The following is an 18,273-nucleotide window of genomic DNA, read 5'->3' on the forward strand; positions in this document are numbered from 1 at the left end:
GCCTCACCAACGCCCCCGCGACGTTCCAAGCCTTGGTTAACGACGTCTTGCGGGACTTCCTGCACCGATTCGTCTTCGTATATCTGGACGATATACTCATCTTTTCTCCGGACCCTGAGACTCATGTCCAGCATGTACGTCAGGTCCTGCAGCGGTTGTTGGAGAACCAGCTGTTTGTGAAGGGTGAGAAGTGTGAGTTTCATCGCACCTCTTTGTCCTTCCTGGGGTTTATCATCTCCTCCAACTCTGTCGCCCCGGATCCGGCCAAGGTCGCGGAGGTGAGAGACTGGCCCCAACCTACGAGCCGTAGGAAGCTGCAACAGTTCCTCGGCTTCGCCAATTTTTACAGGAGGTTCATTAAGGGGTATAGTCAGGTAGTTAGCCCCCTGACAGCCCTGACCTCTCCAAAAGTCCCCTTCACCTGGTCGGATCGGTGCGAAGCCGCGTTCAGGGAGTTGAAACAGCGCTTCTCGACTGCACCCGTCTTGGTGCAGCCCAATCCCAGTCGCCAGTTTGTGGTTGAAGTGGACGCCTCTTCACCCGTGTGCCTATTTCTCCCGCAGGTTGACCCCAGCAGAACGGAATTATGACGTGGGCAATCGAGAACTCCTAGCAGTGAAAGAGGCTCTTGAGGAGTGGAGACACCTGTTGGAGGGAGCGTCTGTGCCGTTCACGGTTTTCACTGACCACCGGAACCTGGAGTATATCAGGACCGCCAGGCGGCTGAACCCCAGGCAAGACCGCTGGTCACTGTTCTTCGGGCGTTTTGACTTCCGAATCACCTACCGCCCCGGGACCAAGAACCAGAGGTCGGATGCCTTGTCCCAGGTGCATGAACATGAAGTCAAAACCGAGCTGTCGGATCCACCGGAACCCATCGTACCGGAGTCCACTATCGTGGCCACCCTTACCTGGGACGTGGAGAAGACCGTCCGGGAGGCCCTGGCATGGAGCCTGGATCCCGGAACAGGGCCAAAGAACAGACTTTACATCCCACCAGAAGCCAGGGCTGCCGTCCTGGACTTCTGTCACGGGTCCAAGCTCTCCTGCCACCCAGGGGTGTGTAGGACCGTGGCAGTGGTCCGGCAGTGCTTCTGGTGGGCGTCCCTGGAGGCTGACGTCCGGGCTTACATCCAGGCCTGCACCACCTGTGCCAGGGGCAAGGCGGACCACCAAAAGGCACAGGGACTCCTTCAACCGCTTCCTGTGCCTCGTCGCCCCTGGTCCCACATTGGTCTGGATTTTGTCACGGGCCTCCCACCGTCCCGGGGGCACACCACCATCCTCACGATAGTGGACCGATTCTCCAAGGCGGCCCACTTCGTGGCCCTCCCGAAGCTCCCGTCGGCCCAGGAGACAGCGGATCTCCTGGTCCACCATGTCGTACGTCTGCATGGGATACCAACAGACATCGTCTCAGATCGTGGTCCCCAGTTTTCCTCGCAGGTTTGGAGAAGTTTCTGCCGGGAGCTGGGGGCCACCGTGAGCCTCTCATCTGGGTATCACCCTCAGACCAACGGACAGGCTGAATGAGCTAACCAAGAGCTGGAGCAGGCCCTGCGATGTACCACATCCGCACACCCGACGGCTTGGAGTGAACACCTGGCCTGGATCGAGTATGAGCATAACAGCCAAGTGTCCTCTGCCACCGGCCTCTCCCCGTTCGAGGTGTGTCTGGGGTATCAGCCCCCTTTGTTTCCTGTGGTGGAGGGAGAGGTCGGTGTACCCTCGGTCCAGGCCCACCTGCGGAGATGCTGTCGGGTGTGGCGCACCGCCCGTTCGGCCTTGTTGAGGGCCCGGAAGAGGGCAAAGACCCATGCAGACCGTCGACGATCCCCGGCCCCCGCATATCGGCCCGGGCAGGAGGTGTGGCTATCCACAAGGGACGTTCCCCTTTAGGTGGATTCCCCTAAACTGAAGGACCGGTACATAGGGCCCTTCAAGATCCTCAAGGTCCTCAGTCCCGCCGCAGTGAGGCTCCAACTTCCGACCTCACTGCGGATCCATCCAGTATTTCACGCATCCAGATTGAAACCACATCACACCTCACCCCTCTGTACACCTGGTCCGGCGCCGCCTCCTGCCCGTATCATCGACGGGGAGCCAGCTTGGACAGTGCGCCGGCTCCTGGACGTCCGTCGAATGGGCCGGGGTTTCCAGTATTTGGTGGACTGGGAGGGGTATGGACCCGAAGAACGCTCCTGGACCCGGCCCTCCTGGCCGATTTCGACAAGCCTGGTCGGGCGCCAGGAGGCACCCGTTGAGGGGGGGGTCCTGTTGTGTGGGCCACCAGAAGAGGAGGTACTGCTGGCCCACCACCAGAGGGCGTCCTGCCTGACGTGCGGGCTTCAGGCACTAGAGGGCGCTGCCGCCTCACAGGAACAGCCGAGGGGACAGCTGTCACTCATCAACTGTGACAGCTGTCACCGATCATCTGCACTTCATCCCGGATAAAAGCAGGATGACACCTCCACCACGTCGCCGAGATATCGTTCTTCTAAGGAGCAGTACCAGATCCGACACGTGGAGCACCTGAGGGACTCGGGACCTGGCGGCTCCAGTATCCTTCGGGTTCGGTGGGGGAGGAAATCGTGTGGTTCCGGTTCTTCTCTAGACGGACGTCTCCTATCCTATGCCCAGATGACACCTTAATCCATTGACTTTGTATCATTCTATAATCTGCTGTGTATGGTTGTGGCATTCACAACAGTAAAGTGTTCAAATTTGACTCCTTCTATTGTCCGTTCATTTGCGCCCCCTGTTGTGGGTCCGTGTCACTACACTTTCACAACACAGAGCGCAGACATGCAGCTCAGCACAAGAACATAAACTCGAAGATAAGTCAGAGTGCACAGTCTGTCTGCAGCCAAACTGTGCACTCTGACTTCTCTGTGCAGAGAACCTGCAGGCTGCGTTCTCACCTTCTCTCTGCCCCCTGCAGCGCGCACCTGACGCAGACATTCCTGCGTCATCATGACACCACAGGAAGCTCGAGGCAGCCCCGGTGTGAAAGGGGCTTTAGGGATTGTGCACATGAAGTATTTTGTATTTGTTGGTGCAGTATGACAGTAATAATAAAGAGCTGAAACTTGAGATTGATTTTTCAGTTTTAGTATGTTTGACAAACTCCCAGTTTTCTTGTTTACCATATAATAAAACAGTTATAAACTTTTGATTTTGGTGTACCTGTGATTATGCAGACCTGGTCAGGATGAGGTTCATCGAGGCCTTGGCCATACACCATAAAGAGAAGGTATTTAATGTTCAAACTGATAGATTTTTTTTTTTTTGTTTTTGTGCAAATATTTGCTAATTTTGAAATGGATTTTGTTGGGGAAAAAACACCTTCCTACAAAAACAACCTTTACTCAAAACATAGAAAATCTCAGGTTTCCCCTCGTGAGTCCGTGGGCAGTGCAAATAGAATACACAACAATAATTTGAATTCAAGTTAAACCTACCAAGTTTATTAAAACAGCAGAGCAGATCAGTCGTCAAAAATCATTCATCTTTGCGCAAAAATGGGTTCAGAATGCATACACATCTTTAATAATGCCACAAAAACCTTTACCCACAGCATGTGCAGCAAAAAGAACACACTTCTTTTCAAAAACAGAGTTTTTAAGCTTGCAGTTCAGAAATCTGTCCAGGCGGGGCTCCCAGTCCCACACATCCTCGGCCTCATGTAATAATGTAACTCCATGAAAGCCATAAAGCAGGCATTGTTGTTAATTCTTAATCGGCCAACGTTGTGATGGGAACTGATTGATAATTGTTCTGGGTGCCGAGGTTTACCAGCACATACACCCCCAGTTTCTGCCTTTTGCAGCAAAGTGTAACTACTTAATTAAAGAATCACTGTTTTCTTGTTTTCAGCTCCGTATGAGAACAGGTCCATGTGTTCAGTTCAGTGGCGTTAATGTCTCTACAGACACTTTCAAGGTTGCCTCCCCGATAACACATAATCCAGTCATTGTTCTTCTCTGTGGAAAGAACAATGTTCTTTCACAGTCAAAGTATGAAATCACTCATATTTTACAGAATGCAGAAAGAGCAATTAATTTTGAACAGCACAGTCTGTTATGTGTCGGACGCAGCCCGGAGAACCGACCAGCGTTTGAAGGACCCAGTATAAAATAAGCAGAGCACGGTACAAAGGATAACAGAGTTTTATTAACATAACAGTGCTGTGAAAAAATATAAAAGTGCGCGGTCTGGCGTGGTGGTTTTGCGGTGCGCTCCCAGCAGCGCCAACGGTCCGGAGCCAGAACTAACCCGGACCCAAGGACCCCGCCGACACCCACCAGGTGGCCGCGACAAACCGAGTCTGTGAAAGAAGGAATCATTATGTGAGTCCACACTCAACACACAGAGAGAACGCTCAAAGGTGCACAAACAGCAAACACTTCCTGGCTTAATTACTAATCAGCTTCCCACCCTGCAGGCATGGAACACCCAGTTCACAAAACTCCACTGCAGTGGAAGCTGATTACACGACCAACATACAGCTCAATATAATAAGGTGTGAGGGACACCACATTTACTGACTGTATAAATGTTAGTCACAAAATCTAACGTACCTCAGGAAGTGTGCTGACGAGCATGAGACCTCACCCCCTCCTCTTTCACAGACCATGCATCAAACCTGGACGTTCTCTGCATCCACTGATGATGAGATGGCTCCCGAGACGACGATCTCACCCGTCTGGTCACAAGGTCGAGTCTCTGGCAAATACACTCTGTGTACTCCATGTTATGTGTCGACGCAGATTGAGGAGTGAACCTGCGTCAGACAGGACCCAGCACTAAAAATAACCAAGAAGCGGTTCCATCAACAAAAAACAATTTATTTTTCACCTGTGCCTAAATAAATCATACAAAAAAAAAACCCAACCCAATGTCCTTCAGGAGGAGTGACTGCTGGCACGCTCTCCAGTGTTCACGGGGAGAGAAGTCCGATGCTCCTGGACTCACTACCAACAAACAGACACCCCCCAGGTGGACACGACAAACTGATTCTCTGTTGAAGCACAGAAGATGTGAGGCACGTTAGCTATTATAGCAATTTCTTTCACAGAACACATGCTATCAGCAACACATCAAGGTTTATACTTTTTATCTTTATGCACATGAGCAGCTTCTCACAATAAGTGGAGGATCACTTATCCTGCACGCCACAGCAGTGAGAAGCAAGCCACACCATTCTCATCACAATTTCACGTATACTATGTAGCAAAACATCAAGTTATTATCTACAATTAATCCAACAGTTAATTACCTTTACTGTGTGCTGACAGCATGTGTCCTCACCCTTCCTTGCTTCACAGGCTTATTGTGTCAAACCCAGGTGCGGTCCTCAGCGTCTCACAAACGAACATCACAAGGTCGAGTTCCCGGCAGTTCTGCTTGGCTCACACCTGCCTTAAAAGCAGAACGCCATCCAATTATCTGCTACAGCTGAAAGTCTTTAGGGCTGCACGTGAGCACCAGTCCCAGGTGCCTCACATGATATTGACGAGGGTGAGGATTCTTCAGCCAGCACCTTCTTTTCCACAGACAAATCAGCTTCCATGCCACCTGAGGAGCAAAGAAAAGAAAACAACACCAAAACCTCCAGCCACACCCCCCGACACACAACAGTACCCCCCCATCAACGGGAAGCCCCCCGGCGACCGACCAGACCAGGGCCGAGAACAGCACCTCCCTCCGGGGTCCATCACAGACAGCAGGACAGGCACCGCAGCTGGAAGGCCGGCTGGAGACAACAAAAGCCCCAAAACAAACCCCAACAATCCAATACACAATGAAAAACACAAAACCCACCCAACAACCTCCCCAGGGGACCGTCCCATCAAACCCCGGGAAGAAAAAGAAAAACATCCCCAAACACCAAAACCCAACATAGTCCCTCAAACACAATATGAACAGAAAAACACGAAAGAAAAATAAACAACCCTCCCAGAATGACCTGCAAAGACCAACCCCCCCCAGAAGGCCTTCATCGCCTGTTCCAGGAGGAACAGCCAGAACCAAGATCCCACACAGGTCCCCAGGTGTACACAGAGAAAAACGGCGCCCCCCAGGGGACCGTACCATCAACCCCAGGAGGCGCCCCCCCCCCCCCCACAACCCCGGAACCCCAGACCCAGGCACACTCGGCCAGTTAGCCCCAAGCCAATTCCCCCCCAGAGGACCGTCCCATCAACCCTGGAGGCGGAACCCGGAAGGAAACATAACAAAAACAAAAATCAAACCCCGGAGGACTACTAAAAACAACCCCGGGGGATGGTAAAACGACCCTAAACCCCGTCTCCCTCCCCGGCACCCTGAAAGACCCTAGGCCCCACCCAGAGCCCGTCGGTAGCTCAATAGCAGCGAACCGCTCACAATACTAAGCCGGAGAAGGGAACAGGAAAAAACTAGCCCGGCTCCAACCCCAAGGCGCAGTGGAGAACCGGAAAAACGTCCGGTGCCTCAACTCGACCATACCCCAGCCCCTCGGGAGGGGTGGAACCACCGAAATGGCAAACGGCAACAGATCGGGCCACCCCTCCGACTGAGGTAAGTCCCCGCAGCACCATACCCCGGCAACACCAATGACAGACGGTACAAAGGCACGCCGAGGCTGGAGTGGAACCGGGCCCTAACCAAAACAAAAAAAAAACGCCTCTAACACCCCCCCCCCCCCCCCCCCCCCCCCCCTAGGTGCAGAGGTCTTCTGAGAATACTCAGTGACCAACCTGCACCACCCCACCACCCACAAGACAAACGGTCTTGGGGCAAGTGAGGCTGGGGTTAGGAATGTAGAGAAATAAAAAACAACAAAAGAAAATTACCCAACAAGCCCAAACAGAAAATACCTAAAAACACATAAAAAAGCAATAAGGACAAGAGTCCAGGCAGACATCCAACTGCCCAACAGCCACTCCTCCCCCTCCAGACAAAACTACAAACCACCACCAAAAATAAAAAAGAAAAAGAAAAAAAACCAATTACCCGTGGTAGTTTTTTTTTTTTTTATATGTGTATTATATCGCCGGTCCCAGAACACTTGGAGTCACGTCACCGTTATTCTTTTCGACGTCTAAATCGTCGGGGCAATACAGAAATCTCTGCTCGACCGAGCTGCATGGGCTCGTCGACAGGAGGAGCCAGAGGTCCCATCGGAGGAGCCTCAGTGGGGCGAAGAAGAAGCGGCCCAGACCTGTGTCGGGGAAAGCCCCGAGACGAAAAACCCCGCTCTAATGGGCGTCCTCTCTCGCGTCCACGCTCCCTCATCTGATCATCTAGACGAATTACCAACGATATTAGCTCATCTAAATCGCCGGGTTCGTCACGGACCACCAGCTCGTCCTTTAATGACTCATTTAACCCGTCCACAAACACGCCCCGCAAAGCTGCGGCATTCCAACCTGACCGAGCAGAAAAAATCCGAAAGTCCACGGAATACTCCGCCGCATTCCACCTCCCCTGCCTAAAATTCAGTAACCGTGGAGCAACGGTATTCGTTTTCATCGGATAACCAAAAACCAGTCGGAACATCGCTGATGCCACAGCTGACGCAGCAGGAAGCGAAACGACTTGTGCCGCAAGCTCCGTAACACGGGCGTCTGTTTGTTTAAATTGATTCGCGAGATGCTGTAATTGCTCCCATATTTTCTCCAAGTGTTCTTGGACTTTCTTGGCAAAAGGAACCGCCTCTGCCGCTGGGTCCATTATGGAATGGCCGGGAACTACTGTTATGTGTCGATGCAGATTGAGGAGTGAACCTGCGTCAGACAGGACCCAGCACTAAAAATAACCAAGAAGCGGTTCCATCAACAAAAAACAATTTATTTTTCACCTGTGCCTAAATAAATCATACAAAAAAAACCCAACCCAATGTCCTTCAGGAGGAGTGACTGCTGGCACGCTCTCGAGTGTTCACGGGGAGAGAAGTCCGATGCTCCTGGACTCACTACCAACAAACAGACACCCCCCAGGTGGACACGACAAACTGATTCTCTGTTGAAGCACAGAAGATGTGAGGCACGTTAGCTATTATAGCAATTTCTTTCACAGAACACATGCTATCAGCAACACATCAAGGTTTATACTTTTTATCTTTATGCACATGAGCAGCTTCTCACAATAAGTGGAGGATCACTTATCCTGCACGCCACAGCAGTAAGAAGCAAGCCACACCATTCTCATCACAATTTCACGTATACTATGTAGCAAAACATGAAATTATTATCTACAATTAATCCAACAGTTAATTACCTTTACTGTGTGCTGACAGCATGTGTCCTCACCCTTCCTTGCTTCACAGGCTTATTGTGTCAAACCCAGGTGCGGTCCTCAGCGTCTCACAAACGAACATCACAAGGTCGAGTTCCCGGCAGTTCTGCTTGGCTCACACCTGCCTTAAAAGCAGAACGCCATCCAATTATCTGCTACAGCTGAAAGTCTTTAGGGCTGCACGTGAGCACCAGTCCCAGGTGCCTCACATGATATTGACGAGGGTGAGGATTCTTCAGCCAGCACCTTCTTTTCCACAGACAAATCAGCTTCCATGCCACCTGAGGAGCAAAGAAAAGAAAACAACACCAAAACCTCCAGCCACACCCCCCGACACACAACACTCCAGTCTTAAATGCCACCATGTTCCAATCCATGTAGATGCACCACAGCTGTGAGTCCTGACGAGCCGCAGGTGATCAGCCTCAGGTGATCAGGGTGAGGTCCTGATAAACTCAGCTACACAGCCACTCAGTCCCAAATGCAAGCCACCTGGAAGGAAAAACAAAAGACAGGACAAAAGACAGAAACAAAAAGGCAGCCAGGCCCCCCCAGCCATACAACACAGTCATTCAAATGTTCATTATTGATCAGCATAGTTCAAACATAAATGTACAAACCATCTGATTATAAACAGAGGCAGCAACAATATTATTTGCAGTACATATCTTGACCTCATGACCTTTGAACATATCATGAAACATCATGTCAGGCATTAGTCATGACTTTATTAAATTGGTCAATGTCTGACATGTTTTAAACCAACATGTTACACCCTACTTAAGCATATGTTACTTATGAAAACCTTAAACCAAAACACTTTACTGATTTGAGAGTCAACACATCTGTCAGCAGTTTAACATTGTTCAATACAATTCATCATAAGCACATATTTCAATCATTAATCAAACCGTATAATATTGTATCATTTCAAAACCATCATAAATCAGTTGAACACCTATCAAAGCATAGGAATACACATTTTCATTCATTTGACATCATGATAAAACCCTTAAACACATTATGGCACAAGTACACTCTATTCAACTTCATTCATTCAATACAATATCTAGTTCATTTAAACCTGCATGGTGTACATACTTCTAAACATTTGTTACTTTTTGTAAATAATGTGTTGTGTGGGCCGCTGAAGAGGAGGTACTGCTGGCCCACCACCACCAGATGGCGCCCTGCTTGAAGTGCGGGCTTCAAGCACGAGAGGGCGTCATAGCAACCGGGAGTGACAGCTGTCACTCGTCATCAGCACCAGCTGTCACTCATCCACATCACCACCACCTTAAAGGCCGGACTGCAACTCCACCTCCCCGCCGAGAAATCAGCTACCTTGGAGGTAATATTCTCTGCTGTATTTAACGCTGACTAATAGTCTGAACTTCTTTGCAGCCGTTTTCCTGTGGTGTTGCCTTATCTGTGGGATTGGCGTTTGGTGTGATCAGCGACGGCTTCGCTTCACACCCTAACCAGATAAGTGGTTAGACAGGAGCTGCACGAGTGTGTGACTGGAGGTGGAGGTGCTCCCTCCCAAAAGAACACAGACTGTGGGATTACGGAGTGTGCGTACTCACACTCACCTGTGCTGTTTCTGTTCTCTGCCAGCAGTGCCAGGTCTGACAGCTGACCACCTGGGGACTCAGGACTTGGCGGCTCCGGTGTTCTTCAGATCCGTTGGCGGTGAGGGCCGTGTGGGATCCGGCTCTGTTTTGGACGGGCGTCTCCTATCCTCAAGCCTACCCACACGTCACCCAACGTGTAATTGACTGTAGTTCCAAACTTGTTGTCTGTATTCCGTTGTGCACAATTTACAACATTAAATTGTTACTGTTTGGCTTATCCATTGCCCGTTCTTTTATGCCCCCTGTTGTGGGTCCGTGTTCCTACACTTTCACAACAGGATTTCTCGGCCAGCGTCATGGATCCCGAGGGGCGTCAACCATCGCTTGAACAGCCAATGGAAGAGCGAGGTGCACAGGCGCCAGCAGGAGGCGTGTTAGGTGAGCTGCAGCACATCTTAACCACTTTTACTGCTCGGTTGGACTTAGTTACCGAGCAGAGCATTGTTCTCAATCGAAGGATGGAGGCTCTCACCGCCCAGGTGGAAGCGCATGCTCAGGGCACTGCTGCAGCACCTCCTCCTGCTGACCGAATGCCAGAGACAGACATTCCACTGGTCGTTCAACGAACCCCCCCACCTTCCCCTGAAGCATACATAAGCCCTCTGGAGCCGTACGGAGGCTGTGTGGAGACGTGCGCGGACTTCTTGATGCAGTGCTCGCTCGTCTTTTCACAGCGTCCCGTCATGTACGCGTCAGACGCTAGCCGGGTGGCTTACGTTATAAATTTGCTTCGAGGAGAGGCACGCGCCTGGGCTACGGCGCTCTGGGAGCAGAATTCACGGCTCCTAATGACTTACACTGGGTTTGTGAGGGAGTTCTGACAGGTGTTCGACCACCCTCATAGAGGCGAGACCGCTTCAAGCATGCTGCTGTCGATAAGATAGGGGTGTCGGAGTGCAGCGAAGTATGCAGCCGACTTCCGCATCGCGGCAGCGCGAGCCGGCTGGAATGCTGTTGCGCTCCGTGCCGCCTTTGTAAACGGACTGTCCCTGGTCCTTAAGGAGCACCTGGTGGCGAAGGACGAGCCGCGGGATTTAGACGGGCTTATCGACCTGGTTATACGGTTAGACAACCGATTAACAGAACACCGACGGGAGCGAGATGAGGGGCGTGGTCAGGCACAAGCCGTCCCTCTTCCTCCCGGGTCTGAAAGGGAGCCGACTTCCCCACGCTCCACAGCCAGGGCACTCCACGTGACGACAGCTCCCCCTGCTGACGTTGCTATGGAAATGAGCAGGGCCAAAAGGCGATCAGATCAGAGACAAAGGAGGCTGATCCGTGGGGAGTGTTTTCTCTGCAGCTCAACCGAGCACACACAGAAACAATGCCCCAAACGGTCAAAACAGCAGCACTCGTCCTTAGTGACTGGGCTAAGGGTGGGTCACAATACCCACGCGGGGAGACCCCGAAAATCTGCACGTATCCCAGTCACGATCCTGAGTGGGGATCTAACCCTTCACGCCCCAGCACTGGTGGACACGGGGTCGGAGGGGAATCTGCTGGATAGCAGATGGGCAAAGGAGGTTGGGCTCCCTCTAGTGGCCTTACCGTCACCATTGTCGGTGCGGGCACTAGATGGCACCCTTCTTCCACTAATCACACACCAGACGCAGCCAGTGACATTGGTTGCGTCTGGAAATCACAGGGAGGAGATTGTGTTTTATGTAACACCTTCTACCTCCCGAGTGATTTTGGGTTTTCCATGGGTGTTAAAACACAATCCCCGGATTGATTGGCCGTCTGGGGTTGTGGTTCAGTGGAGCGAAACCTGCCACCGGGAGTGTTTAGGATCCTCGGTTCCACCCGGTGTGACAGCTAAGGAGGAGGTTTTAGTTCCCCCAAATCTGAGTACCATGACCTTGCTGACGTCTTCAGCAAGGATCTGGCACTCACGCTGCCCCCGCACCGTCCGTACGATTGTGCCATTGATTTGATACCGGGCGCTGAGTACCCGTCCAGCAGGTTGTACAACCTCTCACGTCCGGAACGCGAATCAATGGAGACCTACATCCGGGACTTGTTAGCTGCCAGGTTGATCCGGAACTCCACCTCCCTGATGGGTGCTGGTTTCTTTTTTGTGGGCAAGAAGGATGGCGGACTCCGTCCATGCATTGATTACAGAGGGCTGAACGAGATCACGGTTCGCAACCGATGAATGAATGAATGAATGAATGAAAACTGTTTATTTCGAACATTTGATACAACAACAATTACAAGATAGATCAGTAAAGACAACAACAAAAAAGTTCCTACTGTGTACCCAACATGTCCGAAAAGGGGTAGGGTGAAGCATCAGCTTATTTATCCCTACCCCTTCTTCCCCACAACCAGTAATACCCTTTGCCACATATACACATAGATTCCTACACACCTAAATCGATATCAATATATATATATATATATACATATACATACACATATATATACATACACACATCAACATACATACACATATACATATATACACATATATATACACAAACATAAATATACACCTTCACATACCTACTTACATACAAAATACTATATATTTACAAGCCGAAGGAAAAAACAAAAACACCCTAACCCTCATTACCCTTCCTCCTCCCTATACCCAGAAAAAAACATATTTTTGTACCGCTGTTTGAACTGGTTCATGCTTGGACATTGCTTGAGCCCCACTCCCAATCTGTTCCACATCCTCACCCCACAGACAGAAATACAGAAACCTTTTAATGTTGTTCGTGCCCACTGATGCTTTAAATTAAATTTCCCCCTCAGACTGTAATCCCCTGATCTGTTAAAAAACATATTTTTAATATTTGCTGGAAGTAAATTGTTTATTGCTTTATACACAATTTGTACTGTTTGAAAATGAACCAAGTCTGTGAATTTTAAGAATTTGGATTGTAAAAATAGTGGATTTGTATGATCTCTATAGCCAGTATTATGAATAATTCTTATAGCTCTTTTCTGCATTACTGATAGTGATTGTGTTGTACCTTTATAAGTATTACCCCATACCTCTGCACAGTACTGTAAATATGGTAAAACCAGTGAGCAGTAAAGAATGCGGAGTGAGTTGTGGTCCAGAATATGTTTCGCTTTGTTTAGAACTGAAATGCTTCTTGACAGTTTACTTTGTATATGTTTTATATGAGTCTTCCAGTTTATCTTATCATCTATTATCACCCCCAGAAACTTATTTTCATGTACCCTTTCAATATCTACCCCCTCGACTTGTAACTGAACCTGTATGTCTGTATTACAATAGCCAAATAACATGTATTTTGTTTTACTTAAGTTTAATGATAATTTGTTTCTGTCAAACCATATTTTCAATTTTCCCATTTCTATACTGATCCTCCTCAGTAACTCCTGCAAATCCCCCCCTGAACAAAAAATGCTTGTGTCATCTGCAAATAATACTAATTTTAATATTTTGGAAACATTGACAATATCATTTATATAAATTAGAAACAGTTTTGGACCCAATACTGACCCCTGTGGGACGCCACAAGCATTGTCCAAGCATGATGATGTATATTCCCCCAACTTCACAAACTGTTTTCTGTTACTTAAGTAGCTTCTCACCCAGTGCAACACCAACCCCCTAATCCCATACTGTTCAAGTTTATTGATTAATATGTCATGATTAATTGTATCAAAAGCCTTTTTAAGGTCTATAAATATTCCAACTGAATGTAATTTGTGGTCTATGGCGTTTGTAATCTCCTCAACTGATTCTATTAATGCAAGTGATGTTGAACTATGTGCTCTGAATCCATATTGACTATCAGTAAGTAATTTATGTTTATTTAAGAATTTGTCTAATCTATTATTGAATAACTTTTCTAATAATTTGGAAAATTGTGGAAGCAAAGAAACAGGTCTATAATTTGTGAAGTGGTGTCTATCCCCAGTCTTATACAGCGGCACAACCTTAGCTATTTTCATTTGATTGGGAAATTTACCGGTTTGAAATGATAAGTTACAGATGTATGTTAATGGTTCTACAATCCATTCAATGACCTGTTTTACCACCACCATATCAATTTCATTTAAATCGGTAGATGTTTTATATTTACAATTATTCACAATGTCTATAATTTCATTTCCATCCACTGCTGTGAGGAACATTGAACAGGGATTTCTTTCTATAAGATTATTATCCCAATCCTCAGATTGGGAATCGGGAATTTTTTCTGCCAAGCTTGGTCCAATATTTACAAAAAAATTATTAAAACCGTTGACTACCTCATCCTTATTTTCCTTCTTGACATTATTATCAATGAAATACTGAGGGTAACTCTGTTTTTTATTACCATTTTTGATAATGCTATTTAATATATCCCATATTCCTTTAATATTGTTTTTGTTATTATATAATATGTTACTATAATATTCCTTCCTACATACCTGTATAATATTAGTTAATCTATTTTTGTATTTCTTATATCTATTTTCTGCCTCTTTAGTCTTTAGTTTTATGAATTCTCTATACAGTGTATTTTTCTTATTACATGCATTTCGTAACCCTTTCGTCATCCATGGTCGAGCTTGGATTTTTTGTTTTCTGTAGTCTTGTTTAATTGGACAATTTTTATCATATAATGATGTAAATATTTGTAAAAAAGTTTCATATGCACTATCAACATCACTTTCACTGTATACCTTTTCCCAGTTTTGCTCCTGTAAATCCTTCTTTAGTGTGTTCATGTTTTCCTCTGTCCGCACTCGCCTGTATTTTATTTTCTCCTCTGGCTGATTCCGCCGATGGTTTCTATTATAAACGATGAAAACTGGTAGATGATCACTAATGTCATTGATTAATAATCCACTCACAGTGTTATTCTCAATATCATTGCTGAATATATTATCAATTAAGGTAGCACTATGGGATGTAATTCTGCTTGGCCTGGTGATTTTTGGATATAAACTCATACTGTACATTATACTGATAAATTCATCTGTTATTTTATGCTTATTTGGATTGAGCAGATCAATATTTAAGTCACCACAAATGAACACAGTTTTTTGATTAGTTTTTGAGAACATTTTTCCCATACAGTCAGTGAATGTTTCAATACTAGATCCTGGTGCTCTATATATACAGCTGACTAATACATTTTTGCTTTTTTCTTCACATATTTCAATAGTTATACATTCTAATAAGTTATCAATCACAGTTGTCATATTGTCTACTATTTTATAATCCATGTTCTTATCCACATACACAGCCACTCCTCCTCCACTCTTATTTTTTCTGTTTACACAATTAAATTCATATCCATCCAGTTCAAAATCCATTCCTTTATCTTCATTGATCCATGTTTCTGATATAGCAATTATGTTAAATATTTTTTTAAACTGACTTAAATATTCTTTAATGTTGTTAAAGTTTGCATATAGACTTCTGCTGTTGAAATGGATTATTGATAATTTGTTATCCGTTCTAATGATCCGATTAAACTGTTCATCTGTATAATAGCAACAACTGTCATTGATATTTGAGAAGAAATTATTGTCCGGGTCTATATCGTGCTCCAAGTCCAGTACATTGTGGTCTGTGTATTTAAATGTTCTCAGTTCTACTTTTCCATGATCAGCAATCCTTTGAGTTATATCCTTCTTGTCTCCAGATGTAGATGAATAGGTAGTAGATGAATAGGTTCCTCTGGTCTGTGTCATGGTGTTGTGATGTGTTTGTGTCCTCATACCTTATTGGTCATATTTGTCCAGATCCTCGCTTTAAGAAACACTATTGTTCATATTTGTCCAGCTCCTCGATGTTCCTTATTGCCATGACTTTTGCTTGTTCTGGTGATCCGTTCAGTTTGATGAATATTTTACAGTTTGAAGTCCATGTGTGCTGGATTTTTCCCTGTTTCTTCAAGAAGCGTGCTTTCCTGGCGATGTCGGCATTCCGTTTGGTGAGATGTTCATTGATGAATACGTTTGTCCCTGTCAGTTTTCTTCCTTGTTTTAACAGTGCTGTTTTGTTTTTTCTGTTGATGAATCTCATGATGACGGTTCGTTTATCACCGTCATTTCTCCGGGGCAGAGGGTGGCACGCTTCAATGTTATTTAAATCCATTTCTATACCTTTAGATAGGAGGAAATCAGCAACCTGTTTTTCCACAGAGCTGACCTCCTGTTCACTGGGCTCCCCTCCGCTCTCATCTGTTACCGCCCGTGCGTAGGACCGTGGTTTGATGTGAAGACCTGTGATGATGACGTTGTTAATTCTGGTGTACTGCTCCAATTCAGCCACTCTATTTTCCAGCTGCACCAGATGCCGGTCTTTCTCGGCATTCTGGAGCCGTAATGCCTTCACCTCCTCCACCAGATCCATGATTGATTTCTGTTGCTGCTTCACAACAGAAATCTCCTCTGATAGAAAGTCCAGAGATTTTTTAATATCGTCACCTTCCTCCGCTGTCAGAACCTTCTTAGGCCCCATGGTCGGCTTATGAGCAGCTTGTCGATCGCCGATGTTAACAGCCTGCGTTGTTTGTCACCGGGATGGATCTGCACTGCGCTGGTGCCGCGCGGCCTCGGTGTTTCCGCGCTGATGGATCCGCGGTGGCTGCACGAGGCCTCGGGGAAGCGGCACTCGTGACGCGCGGCTCTAATGACGCAGCGCGCGGCCTCAGTGAATTCACCACGTTGGGCAGGCCTCGGACGTTGTTGCTGTCCAGTCGCGGGGCTAAGTTGCCGGTTGAGGTGGTATTCCCACTGTCCGGGTTGGCAAACACCGGCGTGGCAGATGGCAACCACAAACACCACCTCTGAAAACTCAGGTACAAACTTTTTGCAGCTCGCTCTGACGACACGCAGCTCTGACTGACTGTGACTGACGCAGCTCTGACCTGGAACGTGAGGATACCCGTTACCTCTGTTGGATTCAGTGTTCACGCCCCTGCATGCAGCCCAAACTTTCACAAAATTGGATCTTAGGAATGCTTATCACCTGGTTCGGATCTGGGAGGGAGACGAGTGGAAGACGGCATTTAACTCCCTGTTAGGTCACTTTGAGTACCTGGTCATGCCGTTCGGCCTCACCAATGCGCCCGCGACGTTCCAACCGTTGGTTAATGACGTCTTGCGGGACTTCCTGCATCGGTTTGTCTTCATATATCTAGACGATATACTCATCTTTTCTCCGGATCCTGAAACCCATGTCAAGCATGTACGTCAGGTCCTACAGCGGTTGTTGGAGAGCCGGCTGTTTGTGAAGGGCGAGAAGTGCGAGTTCCACCGCACTTCTTTGTCCTTCCTGGGGTTCATAATCTCCTCCAACTCCGTCGCCCCTGATCCGGCCAAGGTTGCGGCGGTGAGAGATTGGCCCCAACCAGCAAACCGTAGGAAACTGCAACAGTTCCTCGGTTTTGCAAATTTCTACCGGAGGTTCATCAAGGGCTACAGTCAGGTAGTTAGCCCACTGACAGCCCTGACCTCCACAAAAGTTCCCTTCACCTGGTCGGATCGGTGCGAAGCCGCATTTAGGGAGTTGAAACGCCGGTTCTCGACTGCACCAGTTCTGGTGCAGCCCGATCCCAATCGCCAGTTTATAGTTGAAGTGGATGCCTCTGACTCAGGGACAGGAGCCGTGCTATCCCAGAGCGGGGAGTCCGACAAGGTTCTCCATCCATGTGCCTACTTTTCCCGCAGGTTGACCCCGGCTGAAAGGAACTATGACGTCGGCAATCTGGAACTTCTTGCGGTGAAGGAGGCTCTTGAGGAGTGGAGACACCTGTTGGAGGGAGCATCGGTACAATTTACGGTTTTCACGGACCATCGGAACCTGGAGTACATTCGGACCGCCAGGCGTCTGAACCCCAGGCAAGCCCGCTGGTCACTGTTCTTCGGGCGTTTTGACTTTCGGATCACCTACCACCCCGGGATGAAGAACCAACGATCTGACGCCCTGTCCCGGGTGCACGAAGAGGAGGTCAAGACCGAGCTGTCAGACCCGACGGAAACCATCATCCCCGAGTCCACTGTCGTGGCCACCCTCACCTGGGACGTGGAGAAGACCGTCCGGGAGGCCCTGACACGGAGCCCGGACCTGAGGACAGGTCTGAAGGACAAATTGTACGTCCCACCAGAGGCCAGGGCTGCGGTCCTAGACTTCTGTCACGGTTCCAAGCTCTCCTGTCATCCAGGGGTGCGAAGGACCGTGGCAGTGGTCCGGCAGCGCTTCTGGTGGGCGTCTATGGAAGCCGATGTCCGGGAGTATGTCCAGGCCTGCACCACCTGTGCCAGGGGCAAAGCCGACCACCACAAGTCCCAAGGCCTCCTCCAGCCTCTGCCCGTGCCTCATCGCCCCTGGTCTCACATCGGCCTGGACTTTGTCACGGGCCTCCCGCCGTCCCAG

Source organism: Thalassophryne amazonica, chromosome 4 (genome assembly GCF_902500255.1).
Source record: "Thalassophryne amazonica chromosome 4, fThaAma1.1, whole genome shotgun sequence".
NCBI classification, from domain to species: domain Eukaryota; kingdom Metazoa; phylum Chordata; class Actinopteri; order Batrachoidiformes; family Batrachoididae; genus Thalassophryne; species Thalassophryne amazonica.